Source organism: Bufo bufo, chromosome 10, assembly GCF_905171765.1.
Source record: "Bufo bufo chromosome 10, aBufBuf1.1, whole genome shotgun sequence".
Classification (NCBI taxonomy): domain Eukaryota; kingdom Metazoa; phylum Chordata; class Amphibia; order Anura; family Bufonidae; genus Bufo; species Bufo bufo.
The window spans coordinates 4218251-4236643 of NC_053398.1; the positions used below are offsets into that span (position 1 = coordinate 4218251).

At 46.0% G+C, this 18393-nt stretch overlaps 1 protein-coding gene across 2 annotated transcripts in view; it reads left to right on the plus strand.

Moving 5' to 3' along the window:
• The first annotated feature begins 1635 nt into the window (after positions 1-1635).
• The window catches only part of DHCR7 (7-dehydrocholesterol reductase), a 47180-nt gene continuing 30422 nt past the window's right edge, over positions 1636-18393 (plus strand). Inside the window, exon 1 of one of the 2 annotated variants that reach the window (XM_040409692.1) lies at positions 1636-1723. The gene's annotated coding sequence lies outside the window, so the exon portion shown is untranslated. The remainder of the gene's footprint in view (positions 1724-18393) is intronic. The other variant, XM_040409693.1, reaches the window with a different exon arrangement.

Sequence of the window (18393 nt, forward strand, 5' to 3'; positions counted from 1 at the left end):
CAGACATACGGATGAAGACAGCACAGACAGACAGACGGATGCAGACAGCACAGACAGACAGACGGATGCAGACAGCACAGACAGACAGACGGATGCAGACAGCACAGACAGACAGACAGCACAGACAGACAGACGGATGCAGACAGCACAGACAGACAGACGGCTGCAGACAGCACAGACAGACGGGTGCAGACAGCACAGACAGACAGACGGATGCAGACAGCACAGACAGACAGACGGCTGCAGACAGCACAGACAGACAGACGGATGCAGACAGCACAGACAGACGGGTGCAGACAGCACAGACAGACAGACGGATGCAGACAGCACAGACAGACATACGGATGCAGACAGCACAGACAGACAGACGGATGCAGACAGCACAGACAGACATACGGATGCAGACAGCACAGACAGACATATGGATGCAGACAGCACAGACAGACGGATGCAGACAGCACAGACAGACGGATGCAGACAGCACAGACAGACGGATGCAGACAGCACAGACAGAGAGACGGATGCAGACAGACAGACGGATGTAGACAGCACAGACAGACAGACGGATGTAGACAGCACAGACAGACGGATGCAGACAGCACAGACAGACATACAGATGCAGACAGCACAGACAGACATACAGATGCAGACAGCACAGACAGACATACGGATGCAGACAGCACAGACAGACGGATGCAGACAGCACAGACAGACGGATGCAGACAGCACAGACAGACATACAGATGCAGACAGCACAGACAGACGGATGCAGACAGCACAGACAGACAGCACAGACGGATGCAGACAGACAGACGGATGCAGACAGCACAGACAGACATACGGATGTAGACAGCACAGACAGACATACAGATGCAGACAGCACAGACAGACATACAGATGCAGACAGCACAGACAGACGGATGCACACAACACACGGAGTGTTGCCCGCATTTTTTGCGGCCCCATTGAAATGAATGGGTCCGCATCCAATCCGCAAAAAATGCAGATCGGATGTGAAAAAAAATCGGTTGTGTGAATGGGTTGGGGTCATTTCCAGGGTTTATGACCACCCTGTAATCCAGCAGCGGCGGTCATGCATGCACACTATAGAAAAAAAGAGTCGGCATCTCTGGTGGCCAGGACCGCGGATAGACACACATGCGCAGCCACCTCGTATCTGCGCTGCGGTGGTGGCCATAACCTCCAGAAACGAGCCGTGTATAATGTGATGGATAAATGAATCCAGCCAGCAAAGGAGGCAATATGGAGAATCACAATACATTAGTAAGCGTCTGGCATTAACTTTCTCTACATGATAAATGCTATTTGTCAAGGACATGGTCTAGAAGTGTCAGTGATTGAGCAGATGGCTGCATAGATATTAGATAGACGGACGGATAGATGACACACACTCTGCATTATATATACGCAGTGCATACATCAGACACTCGCATCCTTCCTCTGATCGCCCAGGACAAGTCTACATATTGTTATGGTAACATGCTGGTCTCAGATGGTGGTTTGAGGCGTTTGCACCAATCCACATGTTAGTGAGTAGATGATGTGTTTGCTATGGCCGGTGCCATTGGTGAGCAGGCTGAGTGTGTCACACGAGGGGAGGAGAGCAGAGCGGAGGGGGTGCTAGAGCCGCCTGCACATATTATCCTCCCAGCACAAAGAATCTGCATGGAGCCAGGCCCTGACACACAGACACACAAGGCAGGTAAAAGGCACCAAACTCAGTCTCTTACTTCTATAGATAATTCTTTTATTGAAAAAACGAAAGCTATCAGAACTCTGAAATGCATTTAATGGGAAGAAATGATGCAAGTGCCCGTGCTGTGCAGGGAAAGGCAGCAGTGAACACTTATAACAGTTTACAGCAGGGGAGGACTACAGCTCAGTGCAAGCCCTAGAGAGACATTGCTCATATAATGCTTCATTGTAATGTCTAAGCTAGGCACAAATATTGGGACTTCTATTCTATTCTATTTATTTATTTTATTGCGTCATTAACTAAACTTTGCACTTTGGTGCGGATCTGCAGTAGCGCGCACCTACAGGGCCTGATCATGTAGCTGATTTCGCCCCATTGACGGGGTAATGTAAACGTTATGGTCTTGTCTCATATCCACTTATCCACATATTCAGCTGCCACAATGTGTCAGTTCTTGCTAATATTATTCATATCAATGGCTGCATAGGATAAGGGCTCATGCACACATTTTTTTCCGTGTACGTTCCGTTTTTATGCAGCCCGTATTCACTTCAATGCGGCTGCAAAAAAAAAAAATGGAAATGACTTCAGGTGCCTTCCATGTTGTGCTTATGTCTGCAAAAATATAGAACATGTCCTATTATTGTCCACATTACAGACCAGGATAGGACTGTTCTAATAGGGGCTTCCATTCTGCAACATGTGGAATGCACATGTCCAGTATCCGTGTTTTGCGGATCCGCAACAGCCGTGTGCATGAGCCCTAACTGATTAAATGTTATGATAGTGCTGCTCTTAGGGGTTCCCGGTCTCAGAGAACCCCTTCTTATATGTGCAGCAGCGGTAACTCGCCAGTCCCTGACACTGGTTCCAGCGCCAGAGTCCCTTCTCCTCTGCTTCCAGTCCCTGCCGGACCAAAAGTGTGACATGTCACCAATTAATGGCCTCCGTGGTAATGTTAGAGGGCACATCATGTGACCTCTACCACCACTGGGGCCACTGATTGGCTGGCAGTGGTAGATGCCACTTCAAGCGGGGATCAGAAGTGGAGGAGAAGGGAGCTTAACGCTGGAAAACCTAACGTTAACCTTTGCACCCAGCCTGCACATGTGAAGAGGGACTCCCTCTTGCGGTCCCCAATGCACAGAAAGGCCACACAACGGCCGTGTGCATGAGGCCTTACAGTCCTGGAATGTATTCGATAACACTAACAGCATTATGTCAGTGTTATCCAATACATTCCAGAACTCTAACAGTTACATAGTATCATAAATCAATATAATGCTATGAGCCCCCGTCAGTGCTGGGAGGTCAGGACGGGAGCTGCCACATACACTGCAAGGCCAGAGTGTGGAACTCGCTCGTCTGAAAGGGGCCTAAGAGTCCTTCAGGATTGATTGATGGAGGTAAGAGCCTATGAACCACTGCCAGTCAGCACGATGAAGGGGCCGCAGCTCTTGCAGCTTGTCCCAGTCAACTGAATGGGACAAGCTGCAGTTCCAGGTTCTGCCACTGGGCCAGTTTAGACAATGAAGCACTGCAGCGCCTTTAGGCCTCTTTCACATGAGCGAGTTTTCCTCACGGGTGCAATGCGTGACGTGAACACATAGCACCCGCACTGAATCCTGACCCATTCATTTCAATGAGTCTGTGCACATGAGTTTTTTTTTTTTTTCATGCATCATTTCTGCGTTGCGTGAAAAACGCAGCATGTTCTATATTCTGTGTTTTTCACGCAGCCCTGGCCCCATAGAAGTGAATAGGGCTCCAGTGAAAAACGCATCGCATCCGAAAGCAAGTGCGAATGCAATGCGTCTTTCACTGATGGTTGCTAGGGGATGTTGTTTGTAAACCTTCAGTTTTTTATCACGTGCGTGAAAAACGCATCAAAACGCATCGCACCTGTGCGGAAAAATTGCACCTAAACAACTGAACGCAATGGTGCGAGTTTCACTGAACGCATCCGGACCTAATCCGTCACGCTTGTGTGAAAGGGGCCGTAAGGTGCCTTCACACACTGTGGATTTTGTTGAAGAATTTTCTGCGACTGAAAATCAGTTCCATTTACCTGAATGGGGCTTGCAGAAATCTATGTGCTTGCTGCTCCTTTCAAATGAATAGAACCGATTTTAAAGGGGTTATCCTATGAGTAATGTAAAAAATGAAAATCAGGCAGCGTCCACTACATGACAACCTCTTTCTAAAAAAGCTGCAGCCATCCCTGCACCTCACATGGATCCAGAGATCTCCCCATTCATTACTCCAATCGTTTAGCTAGATTTATTTCAAGCTGGCAGCTCAGGGGGCGTGTCCTTTCTCAGGGGGCGTGCCTTGTCTGCTGCAGCTAGTGGCAGTTGAAGGCTAGAGCTGAGCATGTGCGCTATACAGATAGATTTCATTGAATAACTCAGCAGCTATAATACATTTTTTATTATATTTAGATCCAGGTGCTGGTTTGAAAACTGTAGAATATTTTTCGTGGGACAACCCCTTTAAGGGTCCATTCACACGTCCGTAAGTGTTTTGCGGATCCGCAAAACACGGACACCTGCAATGTGCGATCCGCAATTTGCGTATCCGCACATCACAGACACTATAATAGAAAATGCCTTTTCTGGTCCGCAATTGCGGACAAGAATAGGACATGTTCTATTTTTTCCAGGAACGAAATTGCGGATCCCGAAAAAACGGATGCGGATCCAGGAAATGTGGATTTGCATCCGTTCCAGCCCCATTGAAAGTGAATGGGTCCACAAATGCGGACCCAAATTACGGACGTGTGAATGGACCCTAAAGGGAACCTGTCATCAACGTTATGCTGACCGTACTAAGGGCAGTATAAAATAGTGACAGAAATGCTGATGTCAGCGCTGTGTGACTCATCAGCTAAAAGTCAGTGGTTGCCGAGAACCAGCATCATAATCACTGCAGCCCAGGCCTCGAAAGAGTCAGATCTACCTGAGAAGAGTCCTGGTTATTATAATCTCCTGCTCTCCCGCCATCTGCTGATGATTGGCAGTTCTCTCCTCAGGGGCGTAACTAGAAGTGACTGGGCCCCACAGCAAATTTTTGTATGGGGGCCCCCCCCCCCCCCTTCCCCCAGAAAACTACTGATCGTTAAACAAAAACAAGCCCTCACATAGACCGAAATATAGAAAAGTAATTTTTTAAAGTAATTAAACCAAATAAAAACCATACAAGTTTAGTATCGTATTGAGCCGCAGAATAAAGACGGCATTTTTAGTGAACGCTGTGATGTGAAAACCTCAAAAATCTTGGCGGAATTGTATGTGTTTTTTTTTGTTTCGTTTTTTTAACCCACAAATATATTTTTTTCCTGCTTTCTGATACAAGACATGGTAAACTAATTGGCGGCATTTAAAAAAATGCATCTTGTCCCACACAAAATAAGCCCTCATATAACTGTGAATGGAAAAATAAAAAGGTTATGGCTAATGTACAAATGAAAATGGGGCCGGTCTTTAAGGGGTAAAAGGTATCAAACTACAATGTTTTATATTGCTTGCTCTTTTTGAGAGCATCAGGGTTTTTGCACATTTTACATACACAGGTCCGCTGTGCACATTATACATTCCTCTGTCTCATACAGCTCTGCTACATACACCACACACACTACTGTCCTGGATTCACACTATACACCTATCTTTGCTGCATTATACACATGAAGCACCCTCAGCTCTGCTACATGCACCCCACACACAGCTGCTCTGGGTAGGCAGACACACACAGCTATGCTACATATACCACACACACTACTGTGCTGGATTCACACTATACACCTATCTTTGCTGCATTATACACATGAAGCACCCTCAGCCCTGCTACATGCACCCCACACACAGCTGCTCTGGGTAGGCAGACACACACAGCCCTGCTACATACACCACACACACTACTGTTCTGGATTCACACTATACACCTATCTTTGCTGCATTATACACATGAAGCACCCTCAGCTCTGCTACATGCACCCCACAGACAGCTGCTCTGGGTAGGCAGACACACACACTACTGTCCTGGATTCACACTATACACCTATCGTTGCTGCATTATACACATGAAGCACCCTCAGCTCTGCTACATGCACCCCACACACAGCTGCTCTGGGTAGGCAGACACACACAGCTCTGCTACAAGCTCGCTGTACATCTTGTTTGCAGATTTGACTAAATCTGCAATGTGTGAATGAGGCCATACACATCATCCCTGCATTAACCCCTAAGTACCCGGAATTGTAAGTGCTAGGGTGCTAACCTCATATGTTCAACAGTTCAAGCCAAAGTCAGGAGCAGATGAGGATCATAAAGGCGCTACCAGTCCACAGCCTGGCTCCTCCCACCCACATGACCGGTCACATGGTCATGACATCATCAAAGGTCCTGTAGCTTAGAAGGATCTGGCATCTACACTGAGCTGCAGGGCGCAGAGCCCCTATGTCTGGTATACTGGGAGGGGGGGCGCGGAGCTGAGGGATCCCCATATGTTTAGCTCTGCAGGGATAGACAGGGCACGCTGCCGGGGGCCGGGCCCCTTGTCAGCCCGGGCCCCGAAGCAGCTGCTTCCCTGGTAGTTACGCCACTGTCTCTCCTAGAGAGAAAGGGAGACAACTAGGCAGAAGCCGGTCAGTCATCAGCCGGAGACCAGGAGTAACCAGGACTCTTCTCAGGTGGTCGGGACTCTTTTCCAGGCCCAGTCTGCAATGATTGTGATGTTGGTTCTCGGCAACCACTTACTTTTATCTTATAAATGACCGACGCTGAAATCAACTCGCCTGTCTGTACTTTATTCTGCCGTTAGTGTGGGCAGCGTAACGTTGCTGACAGGTTCCCTTTAAGTTGCACCAGGGGCGTTGCTAGGGTCTCAAAAGATCTGGGGCCCAAGCCCCAATGCATATGGCCCAATTCTCTAAGTTGACCAACCGCCACCCCCCCCCCCCCCCCTCCCCCGCAAACACCAGCACTGAAGACATTTTCCTGTACTTGCTATACAGCAGCACATACCTGTCACATCCAGGGCCTCCAGGTGACGTCTCCTCCGATGTAGATCTTCTCTGTCATCATCTTCTCCATTCCGTCCAGACAACTTCTCTCAGCCGCCTCGTCTCTGCAGAGTGTGACACACGGACATCTTAGCTTCCTTGTTTATCTGTACCCCCAGATACTATCCTGAAGAAAAATGTGTGCCCCCCCCCCATAGTAATAGTGCTCCTCATAGTCCCACCAATAGTAATTCCCTTCTAGAATACCCTCATTTGTAATACTGCCCCCAACCGTGATAGTGCTCCCCAAGAGTGCCTCCATTAGTAGAAGAGCCCTCCAGTATTAATAATCTCCTTACAGAGCCTCCAGTAGAAATAAGGCCCTCCTATTGTTCCCTCAGTGGTAATAAAGCTCTCTGCCGACCCCCCAGTAGTAATAAGGCCCCCCACAGTGCTCTTAGTAGAAATAATGTGGATCTATAAGACCCTCCTATAGAGCCCCCAGTAGTAATAAGAACGCCTAATGTCACCTGGATTTAAAATGCCCTCAGTATTTATAATGCCCCCTACTGTTATAATGCTCACCCTGAAGTGCCCCAGTATTTATATCGCCCCCTACTGTTATAATGCCCCCACAGTGCCCCCAGTATTTATATTGCACCCTACTGTTATATTGCCCCTACAGTGCCCCCAGTATTTATATTGCCCCTACAGTGCCCCCAGTGTTTATATTGTCCCCTACTGTTTTAATGCCCCTACAGTGCCCCCAGTATTTATATCGCCCCCTGTTATATTGCCCCTACAGTGCCCCCAGTATTTATATTGTCAGCTACTATTATAATGCTCGCCCTGAAGCCCTCCCAGTATTTATAATGCCGCCTGCAGTGCCTCCAGTATTTATATTGTCAGCTACGGTTATAATGCTCGCCCTGAAGTGCCTCCAGTATTTATATTCCTCAGTTTAGTGTCCTCAGAAATTATAATTCCTCAGCCACTCCACCATACATTCCCATGTAAATAACATTATTTCCCTCCCTCCGCCATACAGTCCCATGTAAATACCATCACACTATCTCTCCAGCCCCCTCCAATATACAGTCCATGTAAATAACATCCCTCTCTATCTACAGCCCCCTCCAAAATACAGTCCCATTTAAATAACATCACCTTCCCCTGGCTGCCTTCAACATTCAGTCCCATGTAAATATTATCACTCCCTCCCACAGCTGCCTTCAACATATAGGCCCATGTAAATAACATCAACGTGCCCCAGCCACCTCCAACATGCATTCCCATGTAAATAACATCACATTGCTGACAGAAAGTGAAAACCCTTCTGCACAATGTTTTTTTTCCTTCTGGCCTTCGCTCTGCAGATCAGATCATAATTGTCACCGCCAGCTCTCTGAGAAGTCTGGCAGACGTTCTTCTGTACCTCTTGCATGATGTTCTTTGTTTTGGTTTCACTTTCTCATCTCCTTTCCTTCTCCCAGCTGTCACCTATTCACACTAATTGCCTCCCTTTATATTCCTTCCCATACTGCCTCACTTTGCGGTTTATACTACTTCCTGGATTGAAGTGATCACTGCTGGAGATGTCTGTTACTGCTCGTTCAGATAAGTCCTTTCTTGTATTGTGTTTACTTGCTGGCTTGAATCTAGGTGACCCTGACTCCCTCCGTATTAAGTGCAGGGAGCCGGTGGTCGTGTCCCCTCACTATTATAGGGTTTCCAGGTGTCACACAGTCTAGGTACGAGGGCATGCAACTGTCTACCTCTGAGACCCTTGTATGTGCTTAGCAGTCAGGGTGAGCTCTTAGGGTTTTCCAGGGGTCACCTTTATGCTCCTTAGTTTGGGATCAAGCCAGTCGGATGTTTATCCATAACTTCCAGCTATCTGCAATATCATCCGTGACAATAATTTCTTCTACATTGCGTAAGTAAAAAAAGTTATGTTTTCAGTAAATCAACACTTTTAAATGCCTTCCCTTCAATTACTGCAAGACTGTGCTTGTCAGATTTTCCAAAATATGCAGGATTGTATTTCACCTGCAGATCGCTCTGTCCGTTATTAAGGTTCTGCTTCAGCGTTTTGATTCAATGGCACGAATTACAGAATTGTGAAACCTGCGAGAATGTTGGGTGCAGCAGTAACACTCATGCGGTAATGTTTTCTCGGATGCAGTGATGCTTCGTAAAGCCGCACTGATACTGCCAGGAGTGTGTGCAGCATTATTATATTTGTGGATTTTATATTCCGTCACATTAACGTGGTTGTCTCATGAAGGCGTATATCCTATTAGACTATATAGACATCATGGTGGGGGGGGGGGGGGGTCGACCGCTCAGGACCCCCTCTGTGAGCTCCCGTTCTGGTGGACTCGAGCCTCCATGCAGTGACCGCTGCTTTTCCCGGCGACCCGGTTTGCTAGGGGTTCAGAGAACGGCTGCATTGTGAAAGAGGTTGCCTCATCAGAGACTGGAGTGATAATTGGGGGTTCTCTCTTGACTGAACTGGGGTCATGCAAAGGGTGTGGGGTGGGCACCATCATCAGGTCTGCGCCCAGGATGGCAAAACCTGGCCCCATAATTAGCAATTTATTTCGATGTTTGCCCCCTCTCTTCATTGTACACCATTGCTTTCCCGAGTATAGTGATGAATGATGCTACTGGTCTCCATAGGAGCATGGAGACCCAGTGGTGTCACCCGCTGGGTGAGGTGCCAGTTGCTCGGCAACAACCTGAAATATTTAGACCATGCTGTGCAGTGCACATAGGTTCTCTAAAGAAGATTTACATGGGAACATTTTTATTTATTTATTTATTTATTTTTGTGCAATTACCTTTTAAAGTTTCAGTTAACGAACAGTACTGTTAACGAGATAAGAATTACATGTATGTGAGGCCAGGGGAGCCCCGCTAATCACATGCTAATTAGTGCCCCTGTCACTCTTCGCCAGCGCACAGCCTGTATGTTCTCACCTTCATCGTTTGGCTGCATTCCTTGCATGCTGACTGCCTGCAGACACTGAATGTGCACAGGAAATGTGAGAAAGTCGTGGACAGACATACAGCTAAATGCATAGGATTTTTTTTTTTTTCTAATACAGGATAAGTAATGTAATGCATGTACACAGTGACTGCACCACCAGACTGGTGAGTGCAGCTCTGGAGTATAATACAGGATGTAACTCAGGATCAGTACAGGATAAGTAATGTATGTACACAGTGACTGCACCAGCAGAATAGGGAGTGCAGCTCTGGAGTATAATACAGGATGTAACTCAGGATCAGTACAGGATAAGTAATGTATGTACACAGTGACTGCACCAGCAGACTAGTGAGTGCAGCTCTGGAGTATAATACAGGATGTAACTCAGGATCAGTACAGGATAAGTAATGTATGTACACAGTGACTGCACCAGCAGAATAGGGAGTGCAGCTCTGGAGTATAATACAGGATGTAACTCAGGATCAGTACAGGATAAGTAATGTATGTACACAGTGACTGCACCAGCAGAATAGGGAGTGCAGCTCTGGAGTATAATACAGGATGTAACTCAGGATCAGTACAGGATAAGTAATGTATGTACATAGTGACTGCACCAGCAGAATAGTGAGTGCAGCTCTGGAGTATAATACAGGATGTAACTCAGGATCAGTACAGGATAAGTAATGTATGTACACAGTGACTGCACCAGCAGAATAGTGAGTGCAGCTCTGGAGTATAATACAGGATGTAACTCAGGATCAGTACAGGATAAGTAATGTATGTACACAGTGACTGCACCAGCAGAATAGTGAGTGCAGCTCTGGAGTATAATACAGGATGTAACTCAGGATCAGTACAGGATAAGTAATGTATGTACATAGTGACTGCACCAGCAGAATAGTGAGTGCAGCTCTGGAGTATAATACAGGATGTAACTCAGGATCAGTACAGGATAAGTAATGTATGTACACAGTGACTGCACCAGCAGAATAGTGAGTGCAGCTCTGGAGTATAATACAGGATGTAACTCAGGATCAGTACAGGATAAGTAATGTATGTACACAGTGACTGCACCAGCAGAATAGTGAGTGCAGCTCTGGAGTATAATACAGGATGTAACTCAGGATCAGTACAGGATAAGTAATGTATGTACACAGTGACTGCACCAGCAGAATAGTGAGTGCAGCTCTGGAGTATAATACAGGATGTAACTCAGGATCAGTACAGGATAAGTAATGTATGTACACAGTGACTGCACCAGCAGAATAGTGAGTGCAGCTCTGGAGTATAATACAGGATGTAACTCAGGATCAGTACAGGATAAGTAATGTATGTACACAGTGACTGCACCAGCAGAATAGTGAGTACAGCTCTGGAGTATAATACAGGATGTAACTCGGGATCAGAACAGGATAAGTAATGTATGTACACAGTGACTGCACCAGCAGAATAGTGAGTGCAGCTCTGGAGTATAATACAGGATGTAACTCAGGATCAGTACAGGATAAGTAATGTATGTACACAGTGACTCTACCAGTAGAATAGTGAGTACAGCTCTGGAGTATAATACAGGATGTAACTCAGGATCAGTACAGGATAAGTAATGTATGTACACAGTCACTGCACCAGCAGAATAGTGAGTGCAGCTCTGGAGTATAATACAGGATGTAACTCAGGATCAGTTAAATACTTAATAGTTAAATACTATATATAACATAGGCTTTAGCTAACCAATGCTTATGAAACCAGGATGTTCCTCAGTGTGACACTGCGGTTATAGCCCACAGGCATCTAGTCATGTGCTGTCTGCTCGTGGATTGAAGAAGTTGTCCTTCCCTAACCAACACAATTCTCTGTATTTTTACATTTTAGTTATTTTACTGGCGTTCTTATTTCATTTATATCGATTATATTCACAATACACTTTAGCAAACCTGTCTGTAGGTTTTGTGTTTTTCAAGTTGAATATCGTCTGTCCTAAGACACTCAGGGACACATTTATTAAGACTGCCTTTTAGATGACGGTCTTAATAAGCCCCTGTGCTGGCGGAGGATCCGCCGAAGATATGAAGAGGCGCCGGCCTCTCTATAACTTTGGCGCATCCAGAGCCAGTTCCAAATGTCAGCCAGCTTCCGAGCTGTCTTACATTCAGACCATTTTTTACGCTTGTAACAGGCGTAGAAAATGGTAAATGAGACGCGCCTATCGGCCGGTCCCCTTCCCTGCCCACGTCACGCCGCTTTTTTAGACCTGGTATGAGCGGGGCGAAGTCGCAGATAGCAGCGCAACTAAGGGCTCTTTCACACGAGCAGATGCCGTGCAGGTAATCCACTGCGTGAAAGAGAGTCAAGCCCCGCTCCGGACAGCAGAGACACGGAGCAGTAACATGATTGATAATGCTCCGTGCCTCTCTGTGACCTTTTTACTATAAAACCACAGTGAGATAAAGTCGTCACCGTGATTTTGTAGTAAAAAGATCAGAGAAAGTCACCGAGCATTATCAGTCATGTTACTGCTCCGTGGCTCTGCTTTCCGGAGCAGGGCTTGGCGGGGGATTACCTGCACGGCATCCACTCGTGTGAAAGAGCCCTAAAGCCCCTTTCACATGAGCAAGTATTCGGCCGCGGGTGCAATGCGTGATACAAACGCATTGCGCTCCCATGGAATCTGGACCAATTCATTTCAATGGGGCTGTGTACATGTGCGTTGGTTTTCACGCCTCATTTGTGCATTGCGTGAAAATCGCAGCATGTTCTATATTCTGCAATTTTCACGCAATGCTGGCCCCATAGAAGTGAATGGAGCTGCGTGAAAATTGCATCTGCAAGCAAGTGCGGATGCGATGTGTTTTTCACGGATGGTTGGTAGAGATGTTAGGAGATGTTTGTAAACATTCAGTTTTTTATCACACGCATGCAAAACGCATTAAATCGCATTGCACCCGCACGAAAAAAACTGAAAGCGGTCGCAAACAAAACTGAATGGACTTGCTTGCGAAATCGCACAGTTTTCACTGAACGCATCCGGACCTAATCTGGACACGCTCGTCTGCAAGGGGCACCACCATCTGCACCTGAAATTTACTTACTAAAGTAGTATTTATTTACTCAATTAGTATTATAGAAATTCTGAATCTTTAGATTTATATCCATAAAGTGATATTTAAATAAATCAGAAATTCTATAAACATAAAAGTGTCTAAACACTAACGACGACCAGTAGTTTTTTTGTAAAATTGCAATTCAGGAGCATTTTTTTTTTTTTTTTACAAACCATTGTATTGTCTCGTTCCTTTGTTGTTTCTCCTGAAAAATATATGAAGAAATTGACAACTTGTTGTTACTGTTCCCCAAACAGATGTTGACTTCTTACACAGTTTTTCAATCTCCATTGACAAGGGAAGCAATAATGTCCAGTTGGCATATTATCCATACGTTACCAGGAGGAATAACAGAGGAATGGCAGATTTTTAATTGAAATGCCCGTACTAACTAAAACTCGCATGACATAACAGCTGACAGATCCTATTTAACAATAAATCCCATTTTCCGCATTGGCCTTGTTCACACATTGTTCCGCTTTGTTGAGTCTAAGGGCCAGTTCACTCGAAGGATTTTTGAAAAACACGCTTAAAAAATCAGTGTGTAATTTTTTTGTGCGTTTTTTTTTCTAACCAATGGGTGTTCACTTCAGTACAAAGCTGCATATTCATCTTGAGGTTTTTGATGCAACAGGCCATGCTGCTTCTTTTTTCCACGGGCCGAGAATCCCACAGATAATCGCCAATGAACATTCATTAAAACACTCATTAGAGATTATCTGGCGGTGTAAATGTACCGCCGATTACCCAATGAAGAAGCAATATCACTCATTCATCTGGAAACAGATTATTTGTGCGGTCACAAAAATTATTATTTGCCCGCAGCAGATTGTTCTGTGCAAACAGTATCTGCTGCCGGCAAACAACAAGTCATATTGTGGAGGAGATCTCAGCATGTAAATACCGCGGAAGGAACGCTTCTGTATGGGGGACGAGCAATGGCATTAGTGATCACTGCTCCCTATACTGTGGAGGAGATCACTCCATGTAAATGTGTCTCCTCCACTGACGAGCAGGTGATTGTCAGGAAGGAACGCTTCTGTATGGGGACGAGCAATGGCATTAGTGATCACTGCTCCCTATACTGTGGAGGAGATCGCTGCATGTAACTGTGTCTCCTGCACTGACGAGCAGGCGATTGTCAGAAGGAACGCTTCTGTATGGGGACGAGCGATGGCATTAGTAATCACTGCTCTCCATACTGTGGAGGAGATCACTCCATGTAAATGTGTCTCCTCCCCTGATGAGCAGGCGATTGTCAGAAGGAACGCTTCTGTATAGGGACGAGCGATGGCATTAGTTATCACTGCTCTCCATACTGTGGAGGAGATCACTCCATGTAAATGTGTCTCCTCCCCTGATGAGCAGGCGATTGTCAGAAGGAACGCTTCTGTATAGGGACGAGCGATGGCATTAGTTATCACTGCTCTCCATACTGTGGAGGAGATCACTCCATGTAAATGTGTCTCCTCCCCTGATGAGCAGGCGATTGTCAGGAAGGAACACTTCTGTATGGGGGACGAGCGATGACATTAGTGATCACTGCTCCCCATACTGTGGAGGAGATCACTCCATGTAAATGTGTCTCCTCCACTGACGAGTAGGAGATTGTTCAGACGTTTCATCGTCCGTGTGAAGGGACCTTAAGACAAATAAAAAATACCTGCACTGTTTACTTCGCTCTCACAAGGTGAATTATCAGTCTCACTTCAGATAGTGCGAATCCTTGGCCTACATGTTGCTTTCAGGTCCTCTCCAAGGTCCAATCCTTTCTGGTATCTCCTGAATAATCTGCTGGACTTCAGCACCAAGAGACAATCTACAACTGATAACTTACCAAGGACATTGTGTGTCAGACTGATAAAACCCTGGAATAGGACTTGTATAAACTTTACAAACAACTTTACAGTCTCGGTTTGTAGAATATGACGTGTATAGGACACAACTGATAACAGAGACCTTCGGGCTGATTTATTTCTGTGACAGGGAAAGCTTTACTTTCATCCTCCTATGGCTATGGGGAGGTTCTAATAGTGATCTCCCTTTGTCAGTAACGGATCAACTTTTTGCAGAGCTTGAGTTGTCTGATCTACCAGGAGCCCAGGCACGTGTGCCAAGCAGAAAACATTGCTACACATTTTGGCAGGGCCTAGTGCAGCCATAATAGTAATTGCACTTGCTCCACAGCCATGCCTTCTTCATACATGACTGTGCTGCTGCTCCCCCTCGATGGATGACTATGATAGTATGTCAGGGAATGTGAGGCATGAAAGTGTTCCTTCTGACAATCTGCTGCTCGCTAGTGGAGGAGACACATTTACATGCAGTGATCTCCTCCACAGTATAGGGAGCAGTGATCACTAATGTCATCGCTCGTCCCCATACAGAAGCGTTCCTTCCTGACAATCGCCTGCTCATCAGTGGAGGAGACACATTTACAGGCAGCGATCTCCTCCACAGTATGGGGAGCAGTAATCACTAATGCCATCGCTCGTCCCCATACAGAAGCGTTCCTTCCTGACAATCGCCTGCTCGTCAGTGGAGGAGACACATTTACATGCACCGATCTCCTCCACAGTATGGGGAGCAGTGATCACTAATGCCATCGCTCGTCTCCATACAGAGGAATTCCTTCCTGACAATCACCTGCTCATCAGTGGAGGAGACGCATTTACATGATCACTAATGCCATCGCTCGTTTCCATAAAGAGGAATTCCTTCCTGACAATCGCCTGCTCATCAGTGGAGGAGACGCATTTACATGCAGCGATCTCCTCCACTAATGCCATCTCTCTTCCCTATACTGACTTGTTTGCACAGCACAATCTGCTGCCGGTGAACACGATTCTGTGCACACAAACGTTTTAATTACCCGACGAACTAGCATTTCAGTCCTTCATCGGGTAATCAGCGCACATTTACACCCCCAGGAATGCTCGGTAGTGATTATTTTTTGGATTCTCGGCTTGTGTAAAGGGCCCTTAAAGGGGTCCTCTCACTTCAGCAAAAAACATTTATTATGTAGAGAAATTTAATACCAGGCCCTTACTAATGTATTGTGATTCTCCATATTGCTTCCTTTTCTGGCTTGATTCGTTTTTCCATCACATTATACACGGCTCGTTTCCATGGTTACGACCACTCTGCAATCCAGCAGCCATGGTCGTGCTTACAGGAAAAAGTACCAGCCTATGTGCCCTCCCATGGTCCCGGCCACCAGAGAGGCTGGCGCTTTTTCCTAAAGTGTCCAAGCACAACCACCGCTGATGGATTTTAGGGTGGTCGTAACCATGGTAACGAGCAGTGTATAATATGATGGAAAAATGAATCCAGCCAGCAAAGGAGGCAATATGGAGAATCACCATACATTAGGAAGAGCCTTGTATTAACTTTCTCTACATGATAAATGCTATTTGCTGAAGTGAGAGGACCCCTTTAACACTGATCCAGAGTCTGCAGATGAATTACTGGTCTCCAGTTTGTTTACATGTGATGTTTTTACTGTACTTCTTCCATACAACAATCCTTCTTTCCTTCCTTCCTTTCTCCTTCCATCTGTCCATCCATCTCCGGAACGTATTTCCCTGCTAGGAAGTGTTCACATCACAATCATTTTTCTGTTCTTCTGATCCGTGCGAAGACCAGAAAAGTACAGGATCCATTTTTTCTTTATTTTCTGTTCTTCTGACGGATCAGATGAAGAGAAAATAACGGTGATATGAACTCTCCCTCATCTGCAGGGTCCTCCTCCTTTCCTCTGTCCCTTATGTGCAGGGTCCTTGTCCTTTCCTCTCTCCCTTATGTGCAGGGTCCTTGTCCTTTCCTCTCTCCCGTATGTGCAGGGTCCTTGTCCTTTCCTCTCTCCCGTATGTGCAGGGTCCTTGTCCTTTCCTCTCTCCCGTATGTGCAGGGTCCTTGTCCTTTCCTCTCTCCCGTATGTGCAGGGTCCTTGTCCTTTCCTCTGTCCCTTATGTGCAGGGTCCTTGTCCTTTCCTCTCTCCCTTCCAGCAATCCATTTTGGGAACATATTTCCCTGTTATTTTCATAGTGTCCTTGTTTCCTCTCTCTTTCTCCTTTTGCAAAAATGCTGCACAAATTTCTCACAGTTCTGATAGATATAGACATCAGATGTCAGGTAGTCACTAGTGTAATGTAATTATAATATAATCAGAGTACCTTCACCAAAACGTAACCTTTACTGATGATCATTAAAGGGGTTCTGCACTTTGGTGTAACTGATGATCTATCCTCTGGATAGATCATCCGCATCTGATTGGCGGGGGTCCGACACCCGGGACCCCGCCGATCAGCTGTTTGAGAAGGCAGCGGCGTTCCAGCAGCACCGCGGCCTTCTCACTGTTTACCGCTGGCCGAGTGACGTCACGACTAGTATCAACTAGCATGGGCGGGGCTAAGCTCCATTCAAGTGAACAGAGCTTAGCCCCGCCCACACTAGTTGATACTAGTCGTGACGTCACTCGGCCAGCGGTAAACAGTGAGAAGGCCGCGGTGCTGCTGGAGCGCCGCTGCCTTCTCAAACAGCTGATTTGCAGGGGTCCTGGGTGTCGGACCCCCGCCGATCAGAAGCTGATGATCTATACAGAGGATAGATCATCAGTTACACCAAAGTGCAGAACCCCTTTAAAACCAGATTGTGCCCATAAAAAGCCATTGGCAATAAGGCTGGACGGGACACGGAAAGGATAAATATCTCACCCTAACACTTGCCCTATCAAACTACAAGCCCTGCCTAGCAAAAATGGAATGGCTGCCCCGCTAGGGGCGATCCCGTGTCACGAACTTCCTGACAGGCCCTATATGTCCCCGACAAGGGATAGATACCGCCAGCCGAGAAGACTACAGTCCAATAGTAATGTCATAAGTCAATGCATGTATCCGAAAATAATAAAGTCACAACATAGATAACTAATCGCACATAATACATATATGCTCCCAAATAAACCAGTGGCGTTCAAATATGATAACCAGTGGGAAAAAAAGGAGCACATACCATATGTCCCAGAAATGCAAACTTTGTCCTGACGCGTTTCTCTGAACCGTTCTCTGGGGTCAGTTCATCAGGGGACCACAAATAACAAAAAAAACTCCACAAATCAAACAATACAAAAATGGAGGCGATACTATGTGTACGAATCAGAATAAACTATTGTGATAATGCCCATATGATAATGGTAATTCTCATGGCCAAAAAGAATGACAATTCCCACAAATTTGGGACTAAATATAATGCATCTGCATCACACACCCAATGTCCACAATGCTGATGCTAATAAGCCCCTTTTAAAGTATACCGCAGACCAGTTAACTAATATGGCTGTATAAGTAAAATGGGAATAACTGCAGGATAATCAAAGTAACTATCGATGTAGCAGATAGGGGAAAATATGGTATTATACTTCCCTTAAAGGGGTGCTCTCACTTCTGTAAGTGGCATTTATCATGTAGTAAAGGTAATACAAGGCACTACCTAATGTATTGTGATTCTCCATATTGCCTCCTTATAGGAAAAAGCACTAGCCTATGTGCGCTCCCATGGTCCCGGCCACCAGAAAGGTTGACGTTT